We start from the raw sequence: 14,836 nt of genomic DNA, 5'->3' as shown, positions 1-14,836 counted from the left end.
GCACTGAATTAATAAGTTAGTCCCAAAAAAGATATAAAAGGTACATAAAACATCCAAAGATGACAAGATAACAACATGAAACCATCAAAAATTATAGATACGTTTGAGAAGTATCAGTACACTGCTGGAGGCATTTCCTATGGAGTCATCATCATTGTGATCTTTGAGCTGTGAGTAAATAAAAGTGTGATGATCATCATTATTAGAGCATTGTCCCATGTGAGGAAATAAAAAAAACGAGGCCAAAGAGCCCAAAAAAAGAGAGAGAAAAGAAAAGAAAAGAGAAAAAGAGGCCTAAGACCCCAAATAAAAAAAGGGAATGAGAGAAAAAGAGAGATGGGACAATTCTACTATCTTTTTCCACACTTGTGCTTCATGTTAGCACCATGTTCTTCATGATAGAGAGCTTCTTGCTTTGTCACTACCATATGCTAGTGGTAATCTTCATTATATAACTTGGCTTGTATATTCCAATGATGGGCTTCCTCAAAATTGCCCTAGGTCTTCGTGAACAAGCAAGTTGGATGCACACCCACTAGTTTTCCTCTTGAGCTTTCACATATTTATAGCTCGAATGCATCTCTTGTATGGCAATCCCTACTCATTCACATTGATATCTATTAATGGGCATCTTGATAGCCTATTGATACGCCGAGTCAGTGTGACCATCTCCTCCATTTTTGTCTCACAACCACCACCACACTCTATTCCACCAATAGTGCTATATCCATTGCTCGCACTCATGTATTGCGTGATAGTTATAAAAAGTTTGAGAAAGTAAGAGTGCAAAAACAATTACTTGGCCAATTCTGGGGTTGTGCATGATTTACATTAGTTGTGTGAGGATGATGGAGCATAGCCAGACAATATGATTTTGTAGGGATAACTTTCTTTGGCCTTGTTATTTCGAAAGTTCATGATTACTTTGCTAGTTTGCTTGAAGTATTACTGTTTTCATGTCAATAGCAAACTATTGTTTTGAATCTTACGGATCTGAACATTCATACTACGTGAAAGGAGTTGCAAAGGACAACTATGCTAGGTAGCATTCCACATCAAAAACTCATTCTTTATCACTTCCCTACTCGAGGACGAGCAGGAGTTAAGCTTGGGGAGGCTTGATACGTCTCCAACGTATCTATAATTTTTTATGGTTTCATTCTATTATCTTGTCAAACTTTGGATGTTTTGCATGCCTTTTATTTATTTTCTGGGACTAACCTATTAACTAAGTGCCAAGTGCCAGTTCCTGTTTTTTCCATTTTTTTGACCCCTTTCAGAGGAGATTTTGAAACGGAGTCCAAACGAAAGAAAATCCTCGAAAGATTTTTTCTGGAATGGAAGAAGATCGGAGAACTTGGGAGCCAAGCCAGAAGAACCCCAGGGGCCCCACAAGCCCCCACCCCACGGCCAGGGGGGCGCCATCCAGGCTTGTGGGCCCCCTGGAGGTCCCCTGACCTAGATCTTGTGCCTATATATTCCCAAATATTCCCAAAAAATCAAGAGACGATCGCAATTACTTTTCCGCCGCCGCAAGCTTCTGTCTCCACAAGATCCCATCTGGGGCACGTTCTGGTGCCCTGCCGGAGGGGGGATTCAGACACGGAGGGCTTCTTCGTCAACACCATGACCTCTCCGATGATGCGTGAGTAGTTCAGCATAGACCTACCGGTCCATAGCTAGTAACTAGATGGCTTCTTCTCTCTCTTGGATCTTCAATACAAAGTTCTCCATGATCTTCATGGAGATCTATCCGATGTAATCTTCTTTTGCGGTGTGTTTGTCGAGATCCGATGAATTGTGGATTTATGATCAGATTATCTATGAATCTTATTTGTGTTTCTTCTGATCTCTCTTATGCATGATTTCATATCCTTGTAATTCTCTTCGAGTTGTGGGTTTTGTGTGGCCAACTAGATCTATGATTCTTGCAATGGGAGAAGTGCTTGGTTTTTTGTTCATACCGTGCGGTGACCTCACCCAGTGATAGAAGGGGTAGTGAGGCACGCGTCGTGTTGTTGCCATCAAGGGTAAAAAGATGGGGTTTTCATCATTGGTTTGAGATTATTCCTCTACATCCTGTCATCTTGCTTAAAGCGTTAATCTGTTTGTCATGAACTCAATACACTAGATGCATGCTAGATAGCGGTCGATGTGTGGAGTAATAGTAGTAGATGCAGAAAGTATCTGTCTACTTGTCTCGGACGTGATGCCTATATGCATAATCATTGCCTTAGATATCGTTATGACTTTGCGCGGTTCTATCAATTGCTCGATAGTAATTTGTTCACCCACCGTGATATTTGCTATTTTGAGAGAAGCCTCTAGTGAACACTATGGCCCCCAGGGTCTACTCCACACCATATTTTCAGCCTTACACTTTTTACTTCGTAGCACTTTCCGCCTTCAGATCTCACTTTGCAAACAATCTTGAAGGGATTGACAAGCCCTTTGAAGCGTTGGGTGCAAGCTTGTTTGTGTTTGCGCAGGTACTCTTGACTTGACGAGACCCTCCTTCTGGATCGATACCTTGGTTCTCAAACTGAGGAAAATACTTACTGCTCCTGTGCTGCATCACCCTTTCCTCTTCAAGGGAAGAACCAATGCAAGCCGAGCCTCTGTCAACGTGTCAACTTTTGGCGCTGTTGTCTGTGGGATAGCAGAGGCCACTAAAGTTTTGGACAACATCATGACAAACTACTCTCAATGGCACACCGAAAGAGCTCCAACTGGTAAGAAGGTAAACTCTGTTGAGGAAATCGCTACTTTGACTGAAAAAGTTGATGCTCTTATGAATATGGTTGCTAGTAAAACTGCTCATGTTGATCCTAATGACATGCCTTTGTATACTTTGATTGAGAAAAATGATAATGCCATTGATGTGAATTTTATCTCGTGAAACAATTTTAATAACAATGCCTATAGGGTTAATTTCAATGCTAGGCCATATCCCGATAACTCCTCTAATAGTAATGAATTTTTTTATGGAAACTCTTATTGAAATCCTTCTACCAATAATAATAAGTTACCCTATGACCTTGAGAGTACCGTTAGTTCTCAAAAGGGTTTTCAATACTATGGTAGAGGAAAAATTGCATAAAACAGATGATTTGGCTAAAAACAAGGATATAATTGTTGTTGATGTGGAAACTCTTAAAAATAAAACTCTGTGACACAAGCATGATTTTAATTATAATATTAAATCGATCCAAATATCTATCAATGAAAATAAGGACACGACTGCCAAGTTGTAAGCTAAGCGGGAATTCCTAGAAAAAGCTCTTCCACCCAGTTTTTACTTTAATCATGATGTAGATCCTAAAATGCTTGGTAAAGGGATTGGATATGAGTCAACTTTAGCTAGAGGACGTCCCAATTGCTTGGAGGGTGATGACTATAGTGATAAAACTGAAAAAGTGGGTTTGGAGAGGTTAAAACTTTAACTAGTGATGTGCCCACTATCTTAGATCACAAGGATTTTAATTATGATAATTGTTCATTAGTAGAATTCATTTACTTGCTGCAATCCATAATTAGCTCACCCAATGCTTATGAAAAAAATTAAGCTTTTTGCCAACATATAGTAGCAGCTATGATAAAAGCTTATGATGAAAAACTTGAGTTAGAAGTCTCTATTCCTAGAAAGCTGCATGATGAGTGGGAACCTACTATTAAAATTAAGATCAATGAATATGAATTCAATTCCTTGTGTGACCTAGATGCTAGTGTTTCAACTATACGTAAATCTTTATGTGATATACTTGGTCTCACTAATATTCATGAGTGTTCCATTAATTTACATCTTGCAGACTCTACTATCAAGAAACTTTCGGAAAAATAAATGATGTTCCTATAATTGCTAATATAAATTATGTGTTTGTAGATTTTATAGTTCTTGATATTGAATGCTACCCATCTTGTCCAATAATACTTGGTAGACCTTTTCTACGAACTACACATATAATAATTGATATGAAGAGGGAACACACTGTTCCTATTTCCATTAAAGAAAGGGATGAAACATTTCGCTAGAAAGGGAATCAAACCACCTTATGAATATATCATGAGCACTACTTATGGGTGGAATGTCAAAGATGACAACACTTGAATCATATGCATTATGCCTACCTAGGGACATAAAACAATAGCGCTAGTTGGGAGGCAACCCAATTTTTATCTTACATTTTTGTTTTTAATTTCTGTTCATGTTTGATAACATGGTTATTTCCCCTTTAATGATTGTGTTTTTATGTTTAAAGTAGTGTTTGTGTCTAGTAAAGCCTTTGCAACGATTTGAATGATAAGTAGAATTGATACGGTACAAAAACAGAAACTTTAGCATCAAGTGCATAATTCCTCTGATTTTAGTCGAATGTATTTTTGATCTGAATTGTTTACAAAATATTTTTATAAAAATTCCTCAGTACGTCCTAATTTTTAAGAACTTTCCGAGTTAGAGAAGTATGGTACTTAATTATATCACTACACACTATTATGTTTTAGACATATTTTGTTTTTGCTCGTGTAATTTGCTTGTTTTGATGATGCCATGGATTATATCGGGGGTATAAGACATGGAGAAGTTATAATACAGTACCTTAGGCAATAATAAAAAAGGAACCAATTTATAACAGTACATAAAGTATTTGATATGTTTATTATACTAACATATATCATGAATTTTCTGTTGAATTTTGTGTGCTGAAGTTTTGGGTGCTATCACGATGGATGATGGAATAAGGAGCGACTAGAGCCTATGCTTGAGGATGCCCAAGCCAGCCCAAGGTAAAATTCTAGTAAGACTCAAGCGTCTAAGCTTGGGGATTTCTCGGAAGGCATCCCCTCTTTGGTCTCAATCCATTGGTATGTCACTTGGAACTATATTTTTATTCATCACATGATATGAGTTTTGCTTGGAGAGTCGTTTGCTCTAGACTTATTTAGTTTTAGTTTTCTACAATCATTGTTCACTAAAACACCCATTTGATAGATACACAATATCACCATAATTTTTTAGAATACTCTTTGCGCTTCACTTATATCTTTTGAGCTTAGCAGTTGCTCTAGTACTCCACTTATAGCTTCTAGAGCATGGTGGTGTACAGGTTTTCAAGAAATAACTGAACTCATGTTATGCACTTATATTTGTTTCAGAGTCAATAAATTTTGATGGTAAAATTCATGGGTTATAAAACTAGTCCAAAATAATAGGTATTCAATGAGTGCATAATCAAAACCTTCATGTAGCATATAAAAGAGAAACTTTGAGTTAATGCTATTAATGTGGTAATGTGAAAGGGCGTGAGTGCATGATTATTGGTTAATAAGAATATGATGAATTATAGGTGTTAACTTTATCTTCATGTAGATTTTTTATGGCATGGTGATGATGTGTGAGAATTCTTATTCCTCTTGAAATCGTAGTGATGTTTTGGTCGCGAGTGCGCAATAGTTAACTCCTACCGACCTCCTCCCTAGGATATGCTAGTAGTGCTTTGCTTCGAGAAAGCTAATAAAATCTTGCAATAAGTATTTCAGTTCTTTATGACTAATATGAATCCATGGATATGTGCACTTTCACCTCCACATATTTTCTAGACTCTTTAGTGTCGTGCATTGCCCATTCTCACCTCAAGGATAGGTGCAATCTTCACCGGTGCATCCAAACCCCGTGACATGATACGCTCTTTTGCACATAAGCCTCATTATATATTACTCAAAACAGCCACCATACCTACCTATCATGGCATTTCCATAGTCATTCCGAGATATATTTCCATTCAACTTCCACCGTCACATTATACTAGTACTTTCATTGTCATATTGCACTTCATGATCGTAAGATAGCTAGCATGATATTTCCATGGCTTGTAAATTTTTGACATCTTTTGCTATGCTAGATCATTGCACATCCTGGTACATTCAAGAGGCATTCATATAGAGTCATACCACAATTTTCTCATATTGAGTTGTAAGTAAATAAAAGTGGGATGATCATCATTATTAGGGCACTGTCTCACTAAGGAAAGGATGATGGAGCCAATGATTCCCCCACAAGTCGGGATGAAACTCCAAAAAAAGGAGAAAATAAAGAACAAAAAAAGGAAATAAATTAGACAAAAGAGAGAAGGGACAGTGCTACTACCTCTTTTTCCACAGTTGTGCCTCAAAGTGGCACCATGTTCTTCATATAGAGAGTCTCATGTTTTGTCACTTATGCTAGTGGGAATTTTTCATTATAGAACTTGGCTTGTATATTCCCATGACGGGCTTCCTCAAATGCGCGAGGTCTTTGTGAGAAAGCAAGTTGCATGCACATCCACTTAACTTCAGTTGAGCTTTCATACATTTATAGCTCTAGTGCATACGTTGCATGGCAATCCCTACTCCTCGCATCAATATATATTGATGGGCATCTACATAGCCTGTTAATATGCCTAGTTGATATGAGACTTTCTTCTCCACTTTCACACTTTTGAAACCTACGACCATATTCTATTCCACCTTTATGCTATATCCATGGTTCATGCTCATATATTATGTGAGTAATAAAAAGCTGAAGCATTTTAAAAGGTATGATCTAATTGCCTCACTTGACACCTTGGTGCTTAACATTTGTATTTATGTGGTGACGATAGAGCCAGGCCATGCTAATATGATAAAATGAATAGGGTATGGACATTCTTTAAGGATTGTATATTTTGAAACATGATGATTATGCTGCTTATGTTCATGAATATTACTATGTTGATGTTTATTGATTCATCTTTTCTGCTTTTATCATTTACCTACTCGGGGCGAGCAGTAATTAAGCTTAGGGATACTAACACGTCTCCAACGTATCTATAACCTTTTATTTTCCATGCTATAATATGGTCATTCTAGCATACTTTTTGTGTATTTATTTATTGATCAATATTATTTTTGAGCACTAACCTATTAACCGAGTGCCTAGTGCTAGTGGGTGTATTTTGCATGTCTTTGGCTTTTCAGGTTTACAATACCAAACGAAATCCAATTGCCCCGGAACTTTTTCATGATTTTTTTGGACCAAAAGAAGATCTGGAAGCATCAGGAGGAGACAGGAGACAACACGAGGTAGCCACCACATATCAAGGCGCGCCTAGGGGGGTGTATGCGCCCTGATGTGTGGTGGCTCCACTAGCGCCTCATGACGTCCCTCTCCATCCTATAAATTATAATAAATCCCAAAAACCCTAGTGTGCCTCCCGAAATACTATTTCCACCACTCAAACTCTTTGTTCTGCCGTGTGACCATCTAAAGCCCTTTTTTGATGCACTGCGTGAGGGGGGATCAATCACGGAGGACCTCTTCATCATCCTTTCTGCTCCCATAATGATGTGTGAGTAGTTTACCATCGACCTACGGGTCCGTAGTGAGTACCTACATGGTTATATCTCTCAAATGATCTTCAATACAGTGATCATCAAATCTTTGCTTTGACCTATCTGATGTAATTCTTTTGTGCCGTGTGTTTGTTGGGATCCGATGAATTATGGGTTTATGTTCAGATTATTCATGATAAAAGATTTGAGTCTTCTCTAAATTCTATATTTTATTCTTATTTTGATGATTATGATAGCTTTGTAAATCTCTGCTATCTATTTATTTAGTTTGGCCAACAAGATTAATTTTTCTTAATTGGGAGGTGTGTTGTAGTGGATTCAATTTGGTGGTGCTCTATATCCGAGTGACATAGTAGTTGACAAGACACATCTTTGTATTGTTGCCACTAAGGATTAAAAAATGGGGTTCATACATATTGATTGAGTTCTCTTTGTCTACATCATATCACTGTTCTCCAAGCATTACTCTGTTTACTTAATACTTTAGATGCATGGTGGATAGCGGTCGATTGGTGGTGTAATAGTAATAGGTGCAGGCACGATTCGACCTATTTTCTTATGGTCGTGATGCCTATATACACATGATAATTGCCGTTAATATCACATAACTATGTGTTTTTCTATCAATTGCCCAATAGTAATTTATTCACGTATGCTTACTTTATGCGAGATGTCACTAGGGAAAACTATGGCCCCGAGTCTATCCACTAATATATTTACACACGTTAAAATTACCTTGCTGCCTTCATTTTATTTTTATTTATTTTTCAATTATCAACTAACATCTACACACTTTACTTGCTTGCAAACTATGAGTCCAAGGGGATTGACAACCCTCTTGCCCGCGTTGGGTGCAAGTGAGTGGTTCTTTGTGTGCATTCGCTAAAGGTGGGGGTTGTGTGTTACTCCTATTGGTTCAATAACCTTGGTTCTCACCGAGGTAAATACTTATCTATACTGTAATGCATCACCCATTACTCTTCATGGAAAACCCAACATAGATCAAAAGTATAACACATCGAATGAGCTCCAATATGTAAGAAGGTCAATTCCATCAAAGAAGTTACTACGTTGAGTGATAGTATGCTCTTATGAATATGTTTGCTAGTAAAAATACTCATGTTGATGCTAATGCTATGACACTATCCACTTTGATTGAGCAAATGATGCTATCGATGTGAACTTTATTTCTAGAAACAATTTCGACAACAATGGTTATAGAGGGAATTTAAATCCTAAGCCATACCACGGTAATCCCTCCAATAGTTATGGTAATTCATAAAGTAATAATAATAGGACACCTTCTCATCTTGAGAACCAAATAAAATAATTTATTAGTTCTCAAAAGATTTTCAATACTATGGTAGAAGAAAATCTACACAAAGTTGATGATATGATTAGGAACATGGATAGAATTGCTCTTGATGTGGAAACTCTTAAAAGTAAAATTTTGCCACCTAAGCATGACATAAATGAGTCAAATAAATCTTTTTAAATCTGTGTTAATGAATGTAAAGAGAGGACCGCTAAATTAAGAGCTAAGCTAGAATTCTTGGAAGAGGTTCTTCGAGCCGTTTTTATCATAATCATGATGAGGATATTAAAATGTTTAGTATTTATCCTATTAAATCATTGCTTAGTAATATAAAACTTGATGAAAAAGGGACTTGAGATGATTCAACTTTAGTTATAAGAAGTCCCTATTGTTCGGAGGGTGATGATATTAATGATATAAATGAAAATAGTGGTTTGGAGAGGTTAAAACTTTACATAGTAATGCATTCACTCCTTTGGATTACAAGGACTTTAATTATGAAATTTGTTCTTTGGTTTAATGGTTTTCCTTGTTACAATCCATAATTAGCTTACCTAATGGCTACAAAAAAATAAAGCTTTTACTAAACATATTGTGGAAGAGAAGCTTGAACTAGAGGTTTCAATACTAAGAAAATTGAATGATGAATGGGAACCTACTATTAAAAATAAGTTTAATCATTATGAATGTAATGCCTTGTGTGACCTTGATGCTAGTGTTTGTACCATACCTAAATCTCTGTGTAATGTGCTAGGTCTCACCTATATAAATTAATGTTCCCTTAACTTGCATTGTTCTTGCTAATATAAATTATGTCCTTATTCTTGCTTATATAAATTATGTTCTAGTGGATTTCATTGTTCTTTATATTGAGTACAATCTATGTGGTCCTATAATACTTGGTAGGAAATTCCTATGAACTATTAGTGCTATTATCGATATCAAGGAAGGAAACATAAGAATCGAATTACCATTAAATAAAGGGATGGAACACTTCCTAAGAAAATTAATTAAAACAGCTTATGAGTCTATTATGAGGTCCACTTATGGACTGAACATGAAGGATGTCATCACTTGATACTATGCATTATGCCTAGCTAGGGGCATAAAACAATAGAGTTGTTGATAGGCAACCCAATAATTATCTTATTTTTTCTTTTATCTACTGTTTTGGTGTGATAACATGATTATTTCTAGTATCGTAATTATTTTTTGTGTCTTAATTAGTGTTTGTGCCAAGTAAAGCCTTTGGGATGATTTGGATGATAGTGGAACTCATCATGTGCAATAATAGAAACTTCTGTATCTAGTACAAAATTTCTATAATTTTACTGGAACTTATTTTTGTTATGAAGTTTTTACACAATATTTTTAGAAAAAAATCAGAGTTTTTCCTAATTGTTTAAAATTTACGAGTTACATAAGTATGGTTTTCGTACAGATCATTATAGATCTGTTTAGACGGATTTTGTTTTTGCTTATTTTCATCATTCTATGGATTATATGAAGGGACATAAGTCATGTATAAGTTAGAATATAGTACCTATTATCCAATAATTAAATATTTATCAATTTATGACACTAACTAAAGTTATGATATGTTCATTATACTAACTGATCTCACGAGGTTTATCTTGAGTTTCGTGTGCGGAAGTTTTCAAGTTTTGGGTGAGACCACGATGGATGAATGAATAGGGAGTGGCAAGATCCTAAGCTTGATGATTCCCAAATAATCCCAAGGTAATATTCAAGGAAGACCCAAGCATCTAAGCTTGGGGATGCCTCGGAGAGCATCGCCTCTTTCGTTTACAATCTATCGGCATGTCACTTGAAGTTATATTTTAGTTAATCACATGATATGAGTTTTGCTTGGAGCGTCGTGTATTGTAGTTTGTTTTTCTTTTAGTTTTCCACAATAATTATTTTATAGACACACACCTATTGGTAGAGACACATGTTCATCATAATTTGTTAGAATACTCTATGTGCTTCACTTAGATCTTTTGAGCTAGGAAGTTGCTCTAGTGCTTCATTTATATCTTTTAGAGCATGGCGGTGATTATATTTTCAAGAAATAGTTGAACTCTCATGCTTCACTTAAATATTTTTGAGATTCTGTGGAATAGGAATGACAATTTGCATATTTATAACACTAGTCCAAAAATGATAGGTATTCAAAGAGGATATAATAAAAACTTGCATATAGCTCACCATTGAAGAAACACATGGTTTAATTATAGGGATTTTATATTTTTATGCCCTTTATTGCTTAGTTCTACTCAGTTTTGCCCAAGGACTCTAAATTTCCTAACTTTTGCCCTCCCCCACTCACCCACTCTCATAAAATCCCAAACAGAGCCATGTCATCGGGTCAACGATGTTGACCGTTACCTCCTCAGTTACTTACCTGTGGGGCCAGGGATCTTAAGACATGTAGCCCACATATAACATGTGGGCCTAGCCATTACAGCCTATGATAACTAGTACCTGGGCTCGGTGAGTTGTTGATGTTTTTCCTAACTTAGCCTAACCCGACACCCTAGCAAGCAACCGCATACCCCCATATAGTCGCACGCCGTCGCCGCCGGGCTCCTAGCAACCCTGACATTGTCATGCCCCTAAAACTTCCGCAATCGTCTTGCCCCTAGCAGCCGTCAGTATCGTCTCAGCCGTTGGCCCGTTTGCACCTAGTTGGGTCAGTACAATTGAATGGGCGATTGAGCAATCGATTTTGCTTTTGTTCAATTTGATGTCTACTTTGGATTGGATTCATCTAGTGGTAGCTAGTTTGGAAATAGAAAATCTTCAAAATTAGGACTCGTTCATAATAGCCCATTTTTAATTTGAATAATCAAGTTCTTTTTTAATTCTTTTTGCAAACTTGGTCATTGATTTATGGCTATTAGGTTCTGGATGGAAGAGGGGCATGGAAGAATTTTGCGGAGGAGACGAGCAGTTGATGGCGAGATGCAAAGAAATCAACTCCTTGTTCCGAGCATTAAAGTTCTGGTGCTGCACTCGCTAGGCGTCACCATGGAAGTGAGGAAGCGCAAAATGAAGCATATGGTACTCAAAGCCAAGGGTGCAAGGACAATGGAGATTCTCCACTGGGCAATGGCAGCAGCAATGGAGTTGTCGGATCCTCTTCATCGGGCTCACTGGTATGAGTACTGCTCCCGCATATCGTCGCCAAATCAAGAGGCGGAAGGGTCGATCAATGTATGTATTATTAAGGATTCTCACGATTAGGAGGAGGAAGAGGAGGATGAGGAGGCACATGATTCTGATGACGATGAGGATTCTGATCAGGAGGAGCATGAGCATTGTGACGAGCAGGAAGAGGAGGATCTGGATTCTGATGAGGACCATGAGTAGGAGGAGGAAGCAAAATACTATAACTACTAGGGGGGTTTGGAGATCATAGCCCGGGAGGAGGTTGGAGACTAGGTGGTCTATCACGAGGGTATAGATATCGTCGATCATCCTTCGTCGACACACATGAATCTAACCATTTTATTGACAACGAGGAAGGGTAGTTGGATGACCATCAGCTGTTGGATGACGTGCCATTGGTAATCTTGGAGGCCACTCCGGGCTGTAAAAAGGACCCTATTGTGGTGGAAGAGTATGAGATCTCGTCTCACTTTGAGCATAATGCTCAACGGTTTAGCCTCCGCCTAGCTCGCCATCTTAAGCGTCTCCAACCCCCGTCTATGTAGTGTTGAGGATCCCACATGTGGATTCCCATTGTTAACTTCACACAGTGAGAGTTGTTAACTTTAGTTTTGAATGTATTTACTACATTGTTGTATGCAAAATGCAACACGGAACTTACTTAAAAAAGATGCAATGTAACAATAACCACAAACAGGTCAACATAGACTGAGGGCATCATGCACATACACAACGTACCAAAAAAAGATGCAACATGTGCGTAATGTAACACCCCCTCATTATAACCTAGAGTGATGCATGTAATTAAGCTATAGTAAACCATGAGGTTAATATAATGCTTTTGCTAATCAATATTTGATCACAAATGGAATCTTATCTCATTTGAAATTCGTATTGCAATTCAAAATTCATTTAATAAGTGGTCTAATTATTTTTGCAAACCTAAAAACTAAAATCATGGTGGGGTCACAAATATTCCCTAAGTATTTATAAAATTGATACCAACTTAATACAAAGTATTTTAGTGCCTCGAAACTATTATAACACACACCAAAAGATTAATTTGAATGCCTTTGGATTTATGAAAAAATTCAAACTTTTCAAAATGCCCCCAAATTTTTGTGGCTCTACCTAATGTTGCATTTGTCATAATGGGGGGAAACTGCATATTTTGCAAAAGTCTTTTTGTGTTGGTTTTAATTGAAACAATAGTTTGTTAAAGGAAATCTCAAAATAAAAATAGAACGGGAAAATGGCCTAAGTGTTGTGTGTACTTAGGCATGCCAGCCCAGCAGCCGGCCCAGCCCACTAGCAGGGGGGCGTCTTGCTCCTATTTCTCACAAGGGAGACTTGGGCATGGACGATGCAGGCCAGCGGCCACTCCCGTAGTTGTGGCGTCCATCCTCCCCCTCCTCGGCGGCTATAAGACCCCTCCCGAGGCCCCGGAACTCTAGCTCGCCCCTGTCCTCTCCCCCCCTCGCGCTGCTCCCTCTGCTCTCGCGCAGAGTAGAGCCGTCGTCGCCATGGCCAAGCTCTCCCTTGCAGCCACCGTGTCCTCGGGCTCCTAGGACCGCACACGTTCGCTTCTCTGCCATCGTATTCCTCTCTCTTGCCCACACACGTGATCCAGGGGCCCCTGCTTCAGCCTCGACGTCGCCTTCTTCCACCTCGAGCCGCCGGAGCGCCCCCGCGAGGAACCGCTATCCCGAGCCTCCCTCGCGTCCCCTTAGCTTGCCTACATACTCGCGGTGAGCTCCTCTTTCTCCCCCCATTCCACGCACTTGAATTCGAGCCCCAATGTTAGATGCGCCTACGACCGAGATGCTCCGGCACGGGAGCTCGTCGCTGACGAGCCTTCGACGATCTTTCGGTCACACACGCACGTCCATCCTCTCCAGTGCACCACGTAGGTCGTTCGTAGCCACACCAAACGAGCATTAGCATGTCGTAGCACCAACCCCGTTGGAGCTCGAACCCTCGACACCACCGATGTTGACGCCAACGACAATTCCATCCACCGTAGGTCGTGCCGCCACAATGGTTCGACTCAATGTTGATCCCCCGTTCCAATGCATGTCTCTGCATAGTGAACGAGCCCTTGTAGGCGGATCCTGACCCCCCCGGACGCGCCGCTATGGAAATTGGTCATTGGTGATTCCTCGGCCGCCGGAGTTGCCCTGGCCGACCTAGGGCCTGATGTGTACTATGTAACTTTATTCGTGTAAACTTTGTTGGGCATCCAAGTACAGAGTTTTGTAGGGCAGTAGCAATTTTCCCTCAAGTGGATGACCTATCATTTATCAATCTCTCGGAGGTGTGGGATGAAGATGGTCTCTCTTGAACAACCCTGTAATCAAATACAAGAAATCTCCTGTGTCCCCAACACACCCAATATAATGGTAAATTGTATAGGTGCACTAGTTCGGCAAAGAGATAGTGATACAAATGTAGTATGGATAGTAGATATAGGTTTTTGTAATATGAAAATATAAAAAAATAAAGGTAGAAAGTAGAAAACAACGAGCAAAATGTTGTATAAATTCTTGGTAATAAGGCCAAGGGTTCATACTTCCACTAGTAATACCTCCTAACAATGCTAACATAATAGAATCATGTGATCATCCACCAACGTGCAACAAAGAATCACTCCAAAGTTCCTATCTATCGGAGAACAATAAGATGAAATTGGTGTAGGTAGTAGAACAACCTCAAAGTTATTCTTTCTGATCAATATTTTGAGCTATTCCTATAAGTGTCACAAACATCCATAGAGTTCGTACAAGAATAACACACATGATACATATCAATCAACCCTAATGTCACCTAGATATTCCGATTCCACCTTAAGTATTCGTGAATATATTATGCGACATGCATCAACCAGTTTTAGATCTACCATCTTCAATCCAACACAAAGAACTTCAAGGAGAACCCCAAGATTTCTATCGGAGAACATAGTATGAAAACATGCAATCAACC

Source organism: Hordeum vulgare, chromosome 2H (assembly GCF_904849725.1).
Source record: "Hordeum vulgare subsp. vulgare chromosome 2H, MorexV3_pseudomolecules_assembly, whole genome shotgun sequence".
Taxonomy (NCBI): domain Eukaryota; kingdom Viridiplantae; phylum Streptophyta; class Magnoliopsida; order Poales; family Poaceae; genus Hordeum; species Hordeum vulgare.
This window is presented reverse-complemented; position numbering follows the sequence as displayed.